Raw genomic sequence first — 19,007 nt, 5'->3', positions numbered from 1 at the left:
GGCAGGGGCGGCGCGCGGCGCGTTGGCCGGGGCAGCGGCGCAGGGCGCGAGCGGGGCCGGCGGCGCAGTCGGCTGGGGGATACGGCGGTGGCGCGGAGGTGGAGAAGGGCGCGGGTCGCGGGAGAAAGTTGGCTAGGCCCAGTTTAAGGGGGTCAACGCAATAGATCTCGGCGTCGAGATCTATGGCACCGACCCCCTGCCACGTCAACGCCACATCTCCGCCCACGCCAGAAATCTAGGCGCCAACGCGCAGAAGCTAGGCAACAATGATAATGGCGCGAAGCTAGGGGTCCTTTTTTTGAAATTAAACTGCAAAGGGCGTATTTGTTAAAATAAAACCCTAAAAAGGCTAAAATGCAAAAAAGTTGGATACTATCTCTACCAAAAAAGAAGTTTTGCAACTTAGATTTGGAACCTATCCACTAGCCTATAACTAAGCTAATGAGATAAAACACATAGCTAAAGATAATAATGTAAATACGTAAGCTTAAATATTATAGAGATAAAAACTCTCGTTGGCATATCGATATTTTTACCGAGGTAAGCATGCAAGCTTATTGGAGGCCCACATAAGGGTAGCGTACGTGAAGGCCAAACTTCCAATCAGGTAACACCATATATAGCCACGGCCTTTCTCCACGCATAAGTGATGCTCCACTTTTGGCCTCTCTCGAATGCTCCTCGCTATCTCTATTATTGAGCTTTTGGTTGAAACATTGAAGGCCTTGTTCCTATAGTACACGGTAGTGGCTACAACACAAACACACTTGGTGTGATCTCGCGAGATACAGCCCGCTCAGTACAATTTTGATGACACACACAAGCGGCGAGTGATACAATGGTGCGCGTAAGCATGAAGATTTTGAAGGTATCCAACCTCACTTCTAATTATCTCTGTCATAACCTAGAGCAAACGCTAATAAACAGTCTAATTAATCTAAGCACTTCACAAAGCATCTACTGTAATCACCAAGTGATTCTTTGAGCACTTTGATGTCTATAGTTAAAGGGTTGGACTTTCAAATCACTTGCTATGTTTCATAGCCCCCACACTTAGGAAATAGCCAGCTGGGTGGTATTTATAGCCCTAAACCTAATAGAGTCGTTGAAATCGAGCAAAATTTTCTATGCATTACCGGACACGTTTGTTGAGTTCCATATTAGCTAATCGTTGCAAACTAACCGTTACCAACCGTGTCCGATGTGTTGTAGACGTCCACGTACGCGCTGCAGTTATTACTGCGTGTCCTGTCCGATATACATCATGTGCTCATGTCGGGTGTGACGTATAGTACACCTGTTCTTTGATTAGATTGAATACCAATCCATCCTCTCAATTTTGAAGTTAAGCGCTTTGGTCAGAGATGGATGGGGTGGAAAAGGGAAATTCTTTCAACTGCCACCTTTGTTGTACTTCTCAATGGAGTCCCTAGAAAAACTTTTCATTCCTAAAGAGAGGAGTTAGGCAAGGGGTCCTCTGTTTTGGCTGCAGATTTTATCCAAACTCTAGTTAACAAGACAAAAAAAATTCCGGAGCTTCTAAAGCGACCAATCCGCCTCACAAGTTCTTCAGATTTGAAAGTCGCCTAGAGGGGGGTGAATAGGGCGAATCTGAAATTTATAAACTTATGCACAACTACAAGCCGGGTTAGCGTTAGAAATATAAACGAGTCCGAGAGAGAGGGTGAAAAACAAATCGCGGGCAAATAAAGAGTGAGACACGATGATTTGTTTTACCGAGGTTCGGTTCTTGCAAACCTACTCCCCGTTGAGGTGGTCACAAAGACCGGGTCTCTTTCAACCCTTTCCCTCTCTCAAACGGTCACTTAGACCGAGTGAGCTTCTCTTCTCAATCAAACGGAACACTAAGTTCCCGCAAGGACCACCACACAATTGGTGTCTCTTGCCTCGGTTACAATTGAGTTTGTCACAAGAAGAATGAGAAAGAAAAGAAGCAATCCAAGCGCAAGAGCTCAAATGAACACAACAAATCTCTCTCTCTAATCACTAAAGCTTTGTGTGGAGTTGGGAGAGGATTCAATCTTTTTGGTGTGTCTTGTAATGAATGTTATAGCTCTTGTAAGGTGTAGAAGTGTAGAAACTTGGATGCCATTGAATGTGGGGTGGTTGGGGTATTTATAGCCCCAACCACCAGAAATGGTCGTTGGAAGACTGTTGTCGCATGGCGCACCGGACAGTCAGGTGCGCCACCGGACACTGTCCGGTGCGCCAGCCACGTCAGCAGACCGTTGGGATTCGACCGTTGGAGCTCTGACTTGTGGGGCCTCTGGGCTGTCCGGTGGTGCACCGGACAGGTCCTGTAGACTGTCCGGTGTGCCAACTGCGCGTGCTGACTCTGGCGCGCACTGTAGCGCATTGAATGCGGTTGCAGTCGACCGTTGCGCGCGAAGTAGTCGTTGCTCCGCTGGCACACCAGACAGTCCGGTGAATTATAGCGGAGCGCCCTCTGATTTTCCCGAAGGTAGCTAGTTCAGCGTTGAGTGCCCTGGTGCACCGGACACTGTCCGATGCGCCAGACCAGGGTGCCTTTTCGGATGTATTTTGCTCTCTTTGTTTGAACCCTTTCTTGGTCTTTTTATTGGCTTATTGTGAACCTTTGGCACCTGTAGAACTTATAGACTAGAGCAAACTAGTTAGTCCAATTATTTGTGTTGGACAATTCAACCACCAAAATCAATTAGGAAAAAGGTGTAAGCCTAATTCCCTTTCAATCTCCCCCTTTTTGGTGATTGATGCCAACACAAACCAAAGCAAATATAGAAGTGCATAATTGAACTAGTTTGCATAATTGTAAGTGTAAAGGTTACTTAGAATTGAGCCAATATAAATTCTCATAAGATATGCATGGATTGTTTCTTTTATTTTTAACATTTTGGACCACGCTTGCACCACATGTTTTGTTTTTGCAAATTCTCTTGTAAATTCTTTTCAAAGTCCTTTTGCAAATAGTCAAAGGTAAATGAATAAGATTTTGAGAAGCATTTTCAAGATTTGAAATTTTCTCCCCCTGTTTCAAATGCTTTCCCTTTGACCTAAACAAAACTCCCCCTTAATAAAATCCTCCTCTTAGTGTTCAAGAGGGTTTTAAGATACCAATTTTGAAAATCCTACTTTCTCCCCCTTTTGAATATAATAAGATATCAATTGAAAAATTCATCATTTTAAAACCTTTTAAAAAAAGGGTGGTGGTTAAAAAAGGGTGGTGGTGCGGTCCTTTTTCTTTGGGCTAATACTTTCTCCCCCTTTGGCATGAATCGCCAAAAACGGATACTTGAGTGAAATATAAGCCCTTTTTACTACCTTCTCCCCCTTTGGCGAAAAAATATGAGTGAAGATTATACCAAAGTTGGAGAGTTGCTCGGAGCGACGACGAATGATGAGTTATGAAGTGGAGTGGAAGCCTTTGTCTTCGCCGAAAACTCCAATTCCCTTTCAATACACCTATGACTTGGTTTGATGTACACTTGAAAACACATTAGTCATAGCATATAAAAGAGACATTATTAAAGGTATATTTATGAGCTATGTGTGCAAAACATCAAAAGAAATTCCTAGAATCAAGAATATTTAGCTCATGCCTAAGTTTGTTAAAAGTTTGTTCATCTAGTGGCTTGGTAAAGATATCGGCTAATTGTTCTTTAGTGTTGATATAAGCAATCTCGATATCCCCCTTTTGTTGGTGATCCCTTAAGAAATGATACCGAATGGCTATGTGTTTAGTGCGGCTATGCTCAACGGGATTATCCGCCATGCGGATTGCACTCTCATTATCACATAGAAGAGGAACTTTGGTTAACTTGTAACCATAGTCCCTAAGGGTTTGCCTCATCCAAAGTAGTTGCGCGCAACAATGACCTGCGACAATATACTCGGCTTCGGCTGTAGAAAGAGCTACAGAATTTTGCTTCTTTGAAGCCCAAGACACCAAGGATCTTCCCAAGAACTGGCAAGTCCCCGATGTACTCTTTCTATTAATCTTACACCCCGCCCAATCGGCATCCGAATAATCAATTAAATCAAATGTGGATCCCCAAGGATACCAAAGCCCAAACTTAGGAGTATGAACTAAATATCTCAAGATTCGTTTTACGGCCGTAAGGTGAGCTTCCTTAGGGTCGGCTTGGAATCTTGCACACATGCATACGAAAAGCATAATATCCGGTCGAGATGCACATAGATAGAGTAAAGAGCCTATCATCGACCGATATACCTTTTGATCGACGAATTTACCTCCCGTGTCGAGGTCGAGATGCACATTGGTTCCCATGGGTGTCTTGATGGGCTTGGCATCCTTCATCCCAAACTTGTTTAAAATGTCTTGAATATACTTCATTTGGCTAATGAAGGTGCCCTCTTGGAGTTGCTTTACTTGAAATCCCAAGAAGTACTTCAACTCCCCCATCATCGACATCTCGAATTTCTGTGTCATGATCCTACTAAATTCTTCACATGTAGATTCGTTAGTAGACCCAAATATAATATGATCAACATAAATTTGGCATACAAACAAATCATTGTCAAGAGTTTTAGTAAATAAAGTAGGATCGGCCTTTCCGACTTTGAAACCATTAGTGATAAGGAAATCTCTTAGGCATTCATACCATGCTCTTGGGGCTTGCTTGAGCCCATAAAGCGCCTTAGAGAGTTTATAAACATAGTTAGGGTACTCACTATCTTCAAAGCCGGGAGGTTGCTCAACATAGACCTCTTCCTTGATTGGTCCATTGAGGAAGGCACTTTTCACGTCCATTTGATAAAGCTTGAAGGCATGGTAAGTAGCATAGGCAAGTAAAATGCGAATTGATTCTAGCCTAGCTACGGGTGCATAGGTTTCACCGAAATCCAAACCTTCGACTTGTGAATATCCTTTAGCCACAAGTCGGGCTTTGTTCCTTGTCACCACACCATGCTCATCTTGCTTGTTGCGGAAGACACACTTGGTTCCTACAATATTTTGGTTAGGACGTGGAACTAAATGCCATACCTCGTTCCTAGTGATGTTGTTGAGCTCCTCTTGCATCGCCACCACCCAATCTGAATCTTGTAGTGCTTCCTCTACCCTGTGTGGCTTAATAGAGGAAATAAAAGAGTAATGTTCACAAAAATGAGCAACACGAGATCGAGTAGTTACCCCCTTTTGAATATCACCGAGGATGGTGTTCACGGGGTGATCTCGTTGGATTGCTTGGTGGACTCTTGGGTGTGGCGGCCTTGTAGCTTGTTCTTCTTCCTCATCTTGATCATGGGCATCTCCCCCTCGATCATTGCTCTCCTCTTGAGGTGGCTCAACTCCTTGATCTTCTCCTTCATCATTTTGATCCTCATCCTTATCTTGAGTTGGTGGAGATGCTTGCATGGAGGAAGATGGTTGATCTTGTGCATTTGGAGACTCTTCGGATTCCTTAGGACACACATCCCCAATGGACATGTTCCTTAGCGTGACACACGGAGTCTCTTCATCACCTAGCTCATCAAGATCAACTTGCTCTACTTGAAAGCCGTTAGTCTCATCAAACACAATGTCACAAGAAACTTCAACTTGTCCAGAGGACTTGTTAAAGACTCTATATGCCCTTGTGTTTGAATCATATCCTAGTAAAAAGCCTTCTACAGTTTTAGGAGCAAATTTAGATTTTCTACCTCTTTTAACAAGAATAAAACATTTGCTATCAAAAACTCTAAAATATGAAACATTGGGCTTTTTACCGGTTAGGAGTTCATACGATGTCTTCTTGAGGATTCGGTGTAGATATAACCGGTTGATGGCGTAGCATGCGGTGTTGACCGCCTCGGCCCAAATCCGATCTGAAGTCTTGTACTCATCAAGCATGGTCCTTGCCATGTCCAATAGAGTTCTATTCTTCCTCTCCACTACACCATTTTGTTGTGGCGTGTAGGGAGAAGAGAACTCATGCTTGATACCCTCTTCCTCAAGGAAGCCTTCGATTTGAGAGTTCTTGAACTCCGTCCCATTGTCGCTTCTAATCTTCTTGATCCTTAAGCCGAACTCGTTTTGAGCCCGTCTCAAGAATCCCTTTAAGGTCTCTTGGGTATGAGATTTTTCCTGCAAAAAGAACACCCAAGTGAAGCGAGAATAGTCATCCACAATAACTAGACAGTACTTACTCCCGCCGATGCTTATGTAAGCTATCAGGCCGAATAGGTCCATATGTAGGAGCTCGAGTGGCCTGTCAGTCGTCATGATGTTCTTGTGTGGATGATGAACACCAACTTGCTTCCCTGCCTGACATGCGCTACAAATCCTGTCTTTCTCAAAATGAACATTTGTTAGTCCCAAAATGTGTTCTCCCTTTAGAAGTTTGTGAAGATTCTTCATTCCAACATGTGCTAGTCGGTGATGCCAGAGCCAGCCCATGTTAGTCTTAGCAATTAAGCAAGTGTTGAGTTCAGCTCTATCAAAATCTACCAAGTATAGCTGACCCTCTAACACTCCCTTAAACGCTACTGAATCATCACTTCTTCTAAAGACAGTAACACCTATATCCGTAAAAAGACAGTTATAGCCCATTTTGCATAATTGAGAAACGGAAAGCAAATTGTAATCTAAAGAGTCTACAAGAAAAACATTGGAAATGGAATGGTCAGGAGATATATCAATTTTACCCAATCCTTTGACCAAACCTTGGTTTCCATCCCCGAATGTGATCGCTCTTTGGGGATCTTGGTTTTTCTCATAGGAGGAGAACATCTTCTTCTCCCCTGTCATGTGGTTTGTGCATCCGATGTCGATGATCCAACTTGAGCCCCCGGATGCATAAACCTACAAAACAAATTTAGTTCTTGATTTTAGGTACCCAAATGGTTTTGGGTCCTTTGACATTAGACACAAGAACTTTGGGTACCCAAACATAAGTCTTTGACCCCTTGTGCTTGCCCCCAACATACTTGGCAACTACCTTGCCGGATTTGTTAGTTAAAACATAAGAAGCATCAAAGGTCTTAAATGAAATGTTAGAATCATTTGATGCCTTAGGAGTTTTCTTCTTAGGCAATTTTGCATGGGTAGATTGCCTAGAACTAGATGTCTCACCCTTATACATAAAAGCATGATTAGGGCCAGAGTGAGACTTCCTAGAATGAATTCTCCTAATTTTGCTCTCGGGATAACCGGCAGGGTACAAAATGTAACCCTCGTTATCCTGAGGCATGGGAGCCTTGCCCTTAACAAAATTAGACAATCTTTTAGGAGGGGCATTAAGTTTGACATTGTCCCCCTTTTGGAATCCAATGCCATCCTTGATGCCAGGGCGTCTCCCACTATAGAGCATGCTTCTAGCAAATTTAAATTTTTTGTTTTCTAAGTCATGCTCGGCAATTTTAGCATCTAATTTTGCTATATGATCATTTTGTTGTTTAATTAGAGCCATGTGATCATGAATAGCATCAATGTTAATATCTCTACATCTAGTGCAAATAGTGACATGCTCAATGGTAGATGTAGAGGGTTTGCAAGAACTAAGTTCAACAATCTTAGCACGTAAAATATCATTGTTATCTCTAAGATCGGAAATGGAAGCATTGCAAACATCTAATTCTTTAGCCTTAGCAATTAATTTTTCATTTTCAATCTTAAGGCTAGCAAGAGAGACATTCAATTCTTCAATCTTAGCAAGCAAGTTAACATTATCATCTCTAAGATTGGGAATTGAAATATCACAAATATTAGAATCAACCTTAGCAATAAGTTTAGCATTTTCATTTCTAAGGTTAGCAATAGTATCATGACAAGTGCTTAGCTCACTAGATAATTTTTCACATTTTTCTATTTCTAGAGCATAAGCATTTTTCACCTTAACATGCTTCTTATTTTCCTTAATTAGGAAGTCCTCTTGAGAGTCCAAGAGATCATCCTTCTCATGAATAACACTAATTAATTCATTTAACTTTTCCTTTTGTTGCATGTTAAGGTTGGCAAAAAGGGTGCGCAAATTATCCTCATCACTAGAGGTTTCATATTTAGTGTAGGATTTTGATTTTACCTTCTTCTTTTTGCCGTCCTTTGCCATGAGGCACTTGTGGCCGACGTTGGGGAAGAGGAGTCCCTTGGTGACGGTGATGTTGGCGGCGTCCTCGTCGGAGGAGCTCTCATCGGAGTCCCACTCGCGACACACATGTGCATCGCCACCCTTCTTTGTTGTAGTATCTCTTCTTTTCTCTCCTCTTTCCCTTCTTGTCGTCGCCCCTGTCACTATCACTAGATACTGGACATTTAGCAATGAAATGACCGGGCTTACCACACTTGTAGCATACTTTCTTGGAGCAGGGTTTGTAATCCTTCCCCCTCCTTTGCTTGAGGATTTGGCGGAAGCTCTTGATGATGAGCGCCATTTCCTCGTTGTCGAGCTTGGAGGCGTCGATGGGTGTTCTACTTGATGTAGATACCTCCTTCTTCTCCTCCGTCGCCTTGAATGCGACCGGTTGTGCTTCGGGCATGGAGGGGTCGTCGTGCTCGATGATTTTCTTTGAGCCTTTGATCATCAACTCAAAGCTCACAAAGTTTCCTATTACTTCCTCGGGTGTCGTTAGTGTATATCTAGGATTACCACAAATTAATTGAACTTGCGTAGGGTTAAGGAAAACGAGTGATCTAAGAATAACCTTAACCATTTCATGGTCATCCCATTTTTGCTCCCGAGGTTGCGCACTTGGTTCACCAAGGTTTTGAGCCGGTTGTACATGTCTTGTGGCTCCTCCCCTTGGCGAAGCCGGAAGCGACCGAGCTCCCTCTTGATCGTCTCCCGCTTGGTGATCTTGGTCACTTCGTCTCCTTCGTGCGCGGTCTTTAGCACGTCCCAAATCTCCTTTGCGCTCTTCAACCTGTTGGTACTCGCTCTCAGCAGCAAGAAGGCCAACAAGGGTGGATAGTGGTAACAACAGGGTTGCGTGCACGGGGGCAATAGCTCTGTTGATCTCGCCTCTCACGGGCACTGTGCGGGGGTATTTATAGGTATCTGAGTGCCCAGCGTCTTGTGTTAAGGACGCATGTGCCCTCAGACACCTATTTTATCCCCAGAATATTCCCATAAAGCAGGGTTACAAACCGTAATTACAAGTATTCCTTTACAAGTTAGGCCCGTAATACAGAGGCGGCCACGCGGGGCCCGTTACAATGGGCCAGATCACACGTGGGCCTTGGGACTGAACGAGGACGCGCCGTGGTAGGACGTCGCCGCAGGCCTTCGTCAAAATGCCGAGTCCTGCGAAGGGTGTCCCTGCCCGCTTTGTCTCCGTCGGACCAGCGGCTGCAGCGAAGGCCTCGAGCGAAGGGTGGCGTCTTTGCCTTCGCCCCAACATTTGCCCTCCGAGGGACCAGTTCGACAAAGTCACCTGGTGCCGAAGACGTCGCTAGATGGCGGAGACGCTGCCCTCGCTCGAAGTGGTTCCGCGGGGGTTTTTGATGTGACCGTTGATGGACGGCGTACTGTTGGATTGCGGGTTTCCCGAAGCGTCGCGGCCTGTCGGATTGCGGGTTTCCCGAAGAGCCGCGCCCCGCCTATAAAAGGGGGCGGGGGCGGCGCTGTTTGAACTCTGCCTTCCGCGCTCCGTGAAACCCTAGCCGCCCGCCGTCTTGCTGCTCCTTTTCCTCCGCTGCTCCCTTTGCTCGCCGGCGTCCTGGCTCGAGTGAAGCAGACCGCCCGCCGCCGACGACGGTACGTAGCAATGCCATCCTCTTCTTCTTCCGCCGACGCCACGCCGCCGGCCGCCGCCTCGTCTGAGGAGACGTCGAGTGACGTGATGGTGGAGGAGTTGCGCGCCGGCGACTCTGTTGAATTTGGTGTGTCACGGATGACGTCAGCCCGTATTGAAGATATGCAGCGGTTGGGCTACTTTGGCGGCGGAGTCGCTCGTGCTCCGGGGACGGAGGAAGTCCCCGAGCCGGAGGGCGAGTTGGTTGTTTTCGAGGCGTTCTTCGTCGCCGGACTCCGCTTGCCTGCGCACCGGTTTGTCGGCGAAGTCCTGCGTAGATTCAGCGTTCAAATACATCAGCTGACACCGAACGCCATAGTGGCGCTGGCGAAGTATGTCTGGGCGACGACTTCGTACGGCGGGCAGCCGTCAGTTGAAGTTTTTGCGAAGAATTATTGTTTGCATTGGCAGAAAAGGATGGTTGAGGACGGAGTTGCCCAATTCGGGTCATGCACATTCACGCCGAAGACCGGCAAGACCACAATGCCAGTAGTGGAGTTGGTCCCGTGCGCCCGCAACAAGTGGGGCAATTGGAATGAATTTTGGTTTTATGTTGCTGAGGCTAATGTCGAAGGCCATAAAGGGCTCCCCGTGTCCGAAATGTGCTCTCACTATTACTCTGCGTATCCGCCTTATGAAGTGGCAGAAGAGGATGCAGACGAAGGGGCCCTTCGGTGCGCCGCCGGTCAGAGCAGCGGTCGAGATTTAGTTGAAGAGTTCGTGGCGTACGGGGTCTGGCCCTTGGCGCACGGCTGGGCGCTGGGCGAAGTGTGCCCTCGCCAGATGCCCTTTCACGGAGGAAGGGTGGTGCGAAGTCCTGCCTTCGCACTGAATTTGCGAAACCGTGACCCGGCCGCCTTTGTGCGTGATGCGGAGGACTTGGCGGTGCGGCTCGTGGGGCGTTACGTGCCGAGGACGGAAGGCCAGCGCAGCTTTGACATCCGCGGGTCAAATGAACGTTTGAACAGGGCCTTTGAATTAAATCAACTGCCGTACGACGGCTACCCTGGTCAAGACGAAGCGGACCGCCGTGGGAAGAAACCGGCGGTGGAGACTGGAGGCGACCCTGCGCTGGTGGCCGCCGCCTCCTCAAAAAAGAGAAAATTAGGTACTGCGATGGGAAGACTTGGGGTGTCTGATAGTTTCGCTAGAGAGTTAATGAGGACGTGCGCGGCCCCGGGGGAGAGGATGTCTTCGCCCGAGCTCCGGGAGTCTTCGGCTTGGATGCTGAGGGTTACCGGGGGTTGTTGGCCTAAAGACATTCCTGTCCCCTGCGCGGCTGAGGAGGACTGTTTTACATCTCGTATGGTTCATCGGTGGAGAGTTTTTCCTTATGGGCGAAATATCGGTCATGTTGTGTGGGCAGTGATGGACAAGGATCGCCAAGGGGCGGCGCGAAAACGCCAGGCGACTGTGAGGGTTCACGAAGCTCGGCCGAAAAAACAGCGGGGAACGGCGAAGGCGGAGGCCTCCGGCGGAGGCAAGCCGCCGCTGCCGGCGAAGGTGGGCGCCTCTGCGCCTGGCAAGGCGCCGGAGGTGACGGTGGGCGCCGGAGGCCCCAAGCTGACGAAGGTGGTGCCGTCTGTCAGCGGAGTGGCGGAGGCTGCGAAGGCGGCCCGAACGTTACCGCCGCCCGGCAAACGCGTTGCCGACTTCGGCACCGAGATTAATGTGGAGGATTATCTTGGGGGTAAGTCTATATAAATATATACACACATTTTTTTTTAATTTGTTGACGCGTTGCAGGGTCGGACGAGGGCCCGCTCGCTCTAGTTATGCCTGGCGCGGCGATCGCGACGGCTGCGCCAGCGCCGAAGGCGGGGGGAGAGGCCCTTGGCGCCGGAGGCGAGGTGTCTGCCCTCGCACTGGTCAGGGACGAGGCGGGCGTGGCGACCCGCCGGCTGAAGGGAGCGACGGAGGCGTTGAGTCGAGCGACGGAGGCGCTGAGTCAGGTCCGCCGAGCTATCCCTCTCCGCCCCCCCATTTTTTTTTTACGTAACGGCCTTACGTGTGTTCTGCAGGTGGCTGACTTCACCAGCCGCACCGCGTCGGGGCCCCTTACGGCAGCTTTGTCTGTCGAGGTCGAGAGACTTCGGACGCAGCATGCTGACGCTGTCCGTGAGAAGTCGGCCTCCGACAGCAAGTGCCGCAAACTGGCGGAGAAGGTGGCCGCCCTGGAGAAGGAGAAGGCTGACCTCCGGCGCCAGCTGGCGGGGGAGAGGAGGGAGGCCAACGAAGCCATCGCCAAAGAGCAGGCTGCTCAGGCGGAGGCCAGGCTGGCGCGGGCGGAAGGCAATATCGCCAAGGAGCTCGCCGGAGAGCTGCAGCGGCGGCTTACTGCCCTGGAGAGCCGCGCGGAGGGGGCCGAGGCCGCGATGCGAGCGGAGGCCGAACGGACGCGCACGCAGCTCATGACTGCATATCGCGAGCTGGGTGTGCGGACGGGTGACTTCGAGGTGCCGGAGCGAGAGGCCGGACTTCGCTGTCTGGAATGGGTGCAGGAGGAACTGCAGGAGCTCCCCACTGTCTTGGCGGGGTTGATGTCGTTCACCTCCCTGGTCACCTGCGAGGCAGCGATGAACGCGCTCTCTCGCGAAGGCTGCCGGCACTTTGAGGCCCTCGACCAGGCAGATGAGGATTTTGGGCGAGATATCTTTGAGGTCGAAGACCACGTGGTGAAGGAATCCGGCGGGGCCCTCTATGACTGGATGTGGGGTTCATACGGTTGTGAGGTGGTCCGGGCGCGGGCCGAGGCTGCGAGGGCTCAGGTAACGTTGTCGTTTGCTCGGCGTTTTCTGGATGCTGTCTGTGCGTGTGTTTGCTGAATTTTTGTGCGTTTTGTCTTAGGCGGAGCGCGGCGAGCGGGTGGACGACCTCGGGGCGCTGAACAGCGCGCTGCCTGACCCGGAGACGACCCCTGCGGAGGCCGCGACTGGAGTCGCCCCGGGACCGACCCCGGAGACTGCGGAAGATGCACCAGGCGCCCCTGCACCTGCTGCGGCCGGCGAAGACCTTCCCCCAAAGGTGGCCGAAGGCGCGCCCGATGCCCCCGCAGCTGCTGTGCCGAACGCTGAAGATCCAGCGGAGGTGGGGGCGGAGGCAGCGGCGGAGGCCTCGGCGGAGGCTCCCGCAGCGGCAGGGCCTTCGCAGGTGGCATAGGTGGTGTTTAGGGTTGAGGAATTTTTGGATGTTGTACTGAATTTTGGTTGCTGCGCAGGTTCAAGATTTTGGGCCTGCGCACGCAACCGCTACTACTGAGTTTTTGGCGGCTTCGACCGCGGAAGATGGAAATGAATATGGTGGGTCTGTTTCTGAGTTTTTTGATTTTACTGACTCTGGGAGCTCGGTTGAGTGGACTGAGGAGTCTTCGGAGGAGGACTTGGATTATTTTGCGGCCTTGGACGTGGCTGCGGCGGAGGCTGCGCCACACGCTGCGGACGCGCCAGACGTGCCCGGTCCTAGCACCGGGCACCGACGACGAAGGGCGATTGCAAAGCGTAGGATTAGTGCGGAGGAAGGGGCCCGGCTTCGCGTTAGCAGGGCTGGTCGGCAGGAGCTGCTGTCTTTGCCGACCGCCGCTGGTGCAGGGGAAGGGGAGCTGCGAAGCCTTTTTGCGGGTGAGGAGCTTAGGATAATGTTGTTTAATTATAGAGAGATGGGGATTATTCCTAAGGTTGAGCCGATGTAGGGCGTGGTGCCCTCGCTTGTGTATGTGTAAGGGCTTGTAAAATGGAGTTGTGTGCCCTCGCGTGCCTGTGCCTGCGAGGGCGCTGTGTGCTTTGTCTGGTGTGATTGATTATGCTGTGCCAGCATGATTATAATTGGTCTTGGTGTCGTTTCTGCTTTTGTTGTACTGGGTCGGCTGCGCCCTTAGGCGGCTCTTGTGCGAAGTCTTTGCGATAGGCTTCGGATTTTTGCGCGCTGGTGCTTAGTCCGGCTGCACCTTTCGGCGACTTCTGCGCGGATAGTCTTCGCGATAGACTTCGGATTTTTGCGCACTTGTTGTGCTTAGTCCGGCTGCACCCTTAGGCGACTTCTGCGCGGATAGTCTTCGCGATAGACTTCGGATTTTTGCGCACTTGTTGTGCTAAGTCCGGCTGCACCCTTAGGCGACTTCTGCGCGGATAGTCTTCGCGATAGACTTCGGATTTTTGCGCACTTGTTGTGCTGAGTCCGGCTGCACCCTTAGGCGACTTCTGCGCGGATAGTCTTCGCGATAGACTTCGGATTTTTGCGCACTTGTTGTGCTAAGTCCGGCTGCACCCTTAGGCGACTTCTGCGCGGATAGTCTTCGCGATAGACTTCGGATTTTTGCGCACTTGTTGTGCTGAGTCCGGCTGCACCCTTAGGCGACTTCTGTGCGGATTGGTCGCACGCGAGGGTGGCTAGCGCTTAGCCTCGCGGTGACTTCGAATTGGTCGAATGCCGAAGACCGTTGTTGCGGTCTTTTTTCGACACATGCTTTTGCGGGGGATTTTTCTCACATATATTACATGGCTCCGCCTCGTTAAAAACCTCACCCCCCGGGAGGAAAAGAGTGCGGGCCGGTACAAGATTGTTTGCGGCGAATTACAAGGGCGAAATCAGCCCTAAATGGGTCAAACAAAAAATTTGCGAAGGTTGTCGACGTTCCAGGAGTGCTCTAGGTCCTCGCCGTTTGGCGTTGTGAGCCTGTAAGCGCTGGGGGAAGCTTTTGACTTGACTATGAAGGGGCCCTCCCACTTGGGCTCCAACTTGCCCTTGGACTCCGTCCGAGCTGTGCGGATGAGTACGAGGTCGCCCTCGCTGAACTCCCTCGGGATGACTGCGCGGTCGCGCCATGCTTTGGTCTGGGCCTGATATTTGTTTAGGGCTTGTAGGGCGAAGACCCGGTCTCCGTCAATGAGATCTTTTGAAGTTGGCTCATCCACGTCGGGGACGGCTGACGGAACTGTACGCGGGGACCCATGCTTTATTTCTTGCGGGGTCATTGCCTCCGATCCGTATAGAAGGCGGAAAGGAGTGAACCCGGTCGCTCTGCACTCGGTTGTGTTTAGCGCCCAGACTGCCTCTGGTAATAAGTCGGTCCATCTGCCTTTTCTTTCATCGAGGAGCATCTTTTTGACAGCTGTGAATATTTTCCCATTGGCGCGCTCCACGACCCCGTTGGACTGCGGATGATAGACTGAAGCGAAGGCAAGCTTGGTGCCGATGGAGAAACAAAAATCCTTGAAATCTTGGCTGTCGAACTGCTTGCCGTTGTCGACTGTTAGCTCGGACGGTACTCCGAAGCGGCAAACGATGTTCTGCCAGAAGAATTTTTGGGCAGTCTTTGATGTGATTGTGGAAACAGCCCTCGCTTCAATCCATTTGGTGAAGTATTCGACAGCTACGAAGGCGAACTTAAGGTTCCCCTGAGCGGTGGGCAGGGGCCCGACGATGTCCAGGCCCCAGCGCTGGAGAGGCCATGTATGGGCAATCAGCTTTGTATATTGCGAGGGGTTGCCTGACCGAGGGGAGAACTTCTGGCAGGCTTCGCAGGACCTCGTGACCCGATTTGCGGCGCAGATCATTGCGGGCCAGTAAAACCCTTGACGGATCACCTTGGCAGCCAGGGCCCTTGGCCCTGCGTGCGAGCCGCACGCGCCACTGTGGACTTCGCGTAGGATCTGCATGCCTTCGGTTTCGGTGACGCATTTGAGCATTGGCTGACTGACCCCTTTCTTGTACAGTTGGCCCTCGATCAGAGCGAAGTCCCGGCTTCGATGTCTGAGGCGCTTTGCCTCACTGACGTCGGCTGGATGATAGTACCCCTGTAGGAACAGGGTTAATGGCGCCCTCCAGTCTTCTGTCATGATTAGGTTGACTATACGGTGGCCTTCGCTATCATTAGTTATCTGGAGCCCTTCGGGGCTCCGGACAGCTGGAGTGCCGATGGTGTGGAAAAACACGTCGGAGGGCAGGGGCTCGCCCCTGGCGGCGGCCTTGGCTAAGGCATCGGCCTCCTCGTTCTTGGCCCTATCCACATGCTGCAGGGTGAATCCCTTGAATTGTCTCTCGAGACTTCGGATAGCCGCGAGGTATTGCATGAGGGCGGGGTCTTTTGCTGCATAGTCTTTCTCGACCTGACCGGCAACTATCTTGGAGTCTATTTTGATGATACATGTGGTGACTCCGAGGGCCCTTAGCTTGCGGAGGCCGAGGATGACTGCTTCATACTCTGCTATGTTGTTTGTACATTTGTCGGATTCCAGAGCGAAGCTGAGGCGTGCTGCATATCTGTGTTTGACTCCGGCTGGCGAGGTGACGACTGCAGCGACGCCTGCCCCCGCATGACACCATGCACCGTCGCAATGGATAGTCCAGACCTTTTCTGTGGATGGGTCCGGCTGTGTTACTGGCCCAGTCCAGTCGACGACGAAGTCTGCCAGGACTTGCGACTTGATAGCTGTTCTGGGCTCGAAGCTGATGTGGTAGCCGGAGAGTTCGGCTGCCCACTTGGCAATCCTCACTGATGCCTCCGGGTTCCTGAATAGTTCGCCGAGCCCCCTGTCTGAGGTGACTCGGACCTTGAATGCTTCAAAATAATGGCGCAGCTTGCGCGAGGACATAACAACTGCGTAGGCAATCTTCTCCAGCTCTGTCATGTTGCATTTGGACGGTGTCAGGACTTCGGAGACATAGTAGACAGGGCACTGTCTGACTGCGCCCTCGACTGTCTGCTCCTGTACCAGTGCCGCGCTGACTGCGTGCGGCGAAGCCGCGACATAGAGCAATAAGGGGAGCGAGGAGTCGGGGCTCGTGAGGATGGCCAGCTCCGACAGGTACTGTTTTAGTGAGGCGAAGGCCGCTGCTTGCTCCGGTCCCCAAGTGAAATCCTTCGCGCCGCGGAGTGTTTTGAGGAAGGGGAGACTTCGCTCGGCGGACCTGGAGATGAATCTGTTGAGAGCGGCCATCCTGCCTGTCAGGCGCTGGACGTCCCTGGCGGACTGTGGAGGCGACATATCGACGATGGCCTGGATCTTGGTTGGGTTGGCCTCGATGCCGCGGCGGGACACCAGGTAGCCCAATATCTTGCCCTGGAGAACACCGAAAACGCACTTTTCCGGGTTTAGGCGGAGTCGTGCATCTCGCATGTTCGCGAATGTCTCTGCCAGGTCGGCGAGATGGTCCTCCTTATTCTTGCTGGCGACGAAGATGTCGTCCACATATGTGAATATATTTCTGCCAACCTGCCCCTCGAGCACTGTTTTGGTGAGTCTGGAGAAGGTGGATCCGGCATTCTTGAGACCCTCCGGCATTCTGACAAAGCAATAAGTGCCGAAGGGTGTTATAAAGCTGGTGCTAGCCTTGTCTTCCTCCTTCATGTATATCTGGTGATAGCCGGAGAAGCAGTCGAGGAGGGACATGACCTCGCATCCGGCCGCGCTATCGACTATTTTGTCGATCCGCGGCAACGGGAAATTGTCCTTTGGGCAGGCCTTATTGAGACTGGTGAAGTCTATGCACATGCGCCATTTTCCGCTTTTTTTCTGCACCATCACAACATTGGAGAGCCACGTGGGGTAAGCCACTGGCTCGATGAATTTAGCCTCCAGGAGGCGATGCACCTCCGCCTTGGCGGCCTCTGTCTTTTCGTCTGACATTTTGCGAAGCTTCTGCTTTTTGGGTCGCACCGAAGGGTCAATCCCCAAGCTGTGCTCAATTATGGCTCGGCTGACTCCGACCAGATCGAGGGCAGACCAGGCGAAGACATCTTTATTCTTGGCCAGGCAGCAGAGAAGTTTCTCTTCTTCAAGTGAGGTGAGGTCTTCGCTGATAGTTACTGTCTGCTTGGGCGTGGCCTGATCGAGGGGGACAGTCTTGGTCCCGTCTTGGCACTGCAACTGTGCCTTGTCGTGCTTCTTGTCGGTTGGGCTGGCCGGCGCAGGGACCTCGCGCTGGGTCGTGAGGCAGTGTACGTTTCTCTGACCGGGCACGAAGTCCCGCTCAATGTTGCGCGCCGTCTGCTGGTTGCCGTAGACTGTGATGGCGCCTAGCGGGCCTGGTATCTTCATACATAGGTACAACCCGTGGATGGCAGCTTCGAACTTGTTGATGGAGCCCCGGCCCATGATGGCGTTGTATGGATATACCATGTCGACAATGTCGAAGGTTACTTGCTCACTCCGGGCATTGGGCGCTACACCGAAGGAGAGGGGCAACTCTATCTTGCCAACTGGAAAGGTGCCCTTGCCGCCGAAACCATACAACGGGTTGTCCGAAGGCTTCAGCAAGCTGTGGCTTATACCCATGCGGTCGAAGGCGTGAAGGAAGATGATGTCCGCCTGACTGCCGTTGTCGACTAGGACTTTGTGTAAGTCCCAGCCTGCCACGCTGCAATTGATGACCATAGCGTCGATGTGGGGGGCGCTGCGCAGGTCGACGTCTCGTGCGTCGAAGGTTAGCGGTATGTGGGACCACTTCGTCTGCACGACTGGGCCAGTGATGGCGACATGGTTGATGCTGCGGTAGTGGTCCCGCTTCTGCCGCTTGGTGTCGAAGTCAGTGCTAGACCCCCCTGTTATCATGTGAATGACTCCGCGATATGGTTGATCGGCGAAGTCTTCCTGCTTTGGGGCATGGGGGATGTTTTGATGTTGCTGGTGTGGTGGTGGGGGTGGAGGAGGTACGATTTGTACTTCCTGATGGTGTTGGTAAGCGTGGTGCGGTGGATGCGGAGCGGGAGCGTGGATATATGGTGGAGGGGGTGGCTGGTAATTATGCGCGACAATTCTGGGATTGTCGGCTGGCTGCGCCCGCGCCATTCTGTCTCTGGTGGCCTTCGTCTCGGGGCAGTCTTTGGTCTGGTGGGCGCAGTCTTCGCCGTGGAAAAGGCAATAGAATCGGCGCGGCGGCTGCTGCGCCCGCCCTCGACCCCTGCCGCGAGTTCCATTTCCGCGGCCCTGGGGGGGATATTCCTGGCGGCGAGGGGGATCAGCAGTAGGCTGTTGGTTGACGATGTTGTGCACTTGCTGTTGACTGCGGCCATCTCGACCGGAGTCTAGTTGCGGAGTCCTCGTCCACGTGCGGCTGGACTGCGGGGCATCTTTGGGCTTCCGCTGTGACTCAACCTTGCGCTGGTGGAGCTCTTCGGATTTGGCATATTTTTCGAAGAGCTGATATAGCTCCTGCAAGCTCTTGGGTGGATCTCTGATACAATGGCTGTAGAGGACGCCGGCCCGAAGGCCATTGATGGCGTAGTGGATAGCGATCTGATCGTCGACAGAGGGCAGCTGTGACTTGAGTGTTAAGAACTT

The sequence above is a fragment of the Zea mays genome, chromosome 1 (assembly GCF_902167145.1).
Source record: "Zea mays cultivar B73 chromosome 1, Zm-B73-REFERENCE-NAM-5.0, whole genome shotgun sequence".
NCBI lineage: Eukaryota > Viridiplantae > Streptophyta > Magnoliopsida > Poales > Poaceae > Zea > Zea mays.
The sequence above is the reverse complement of the archived record's forward strand: the minus strand, read 5'-3'. Positions refer to the sequence as shown.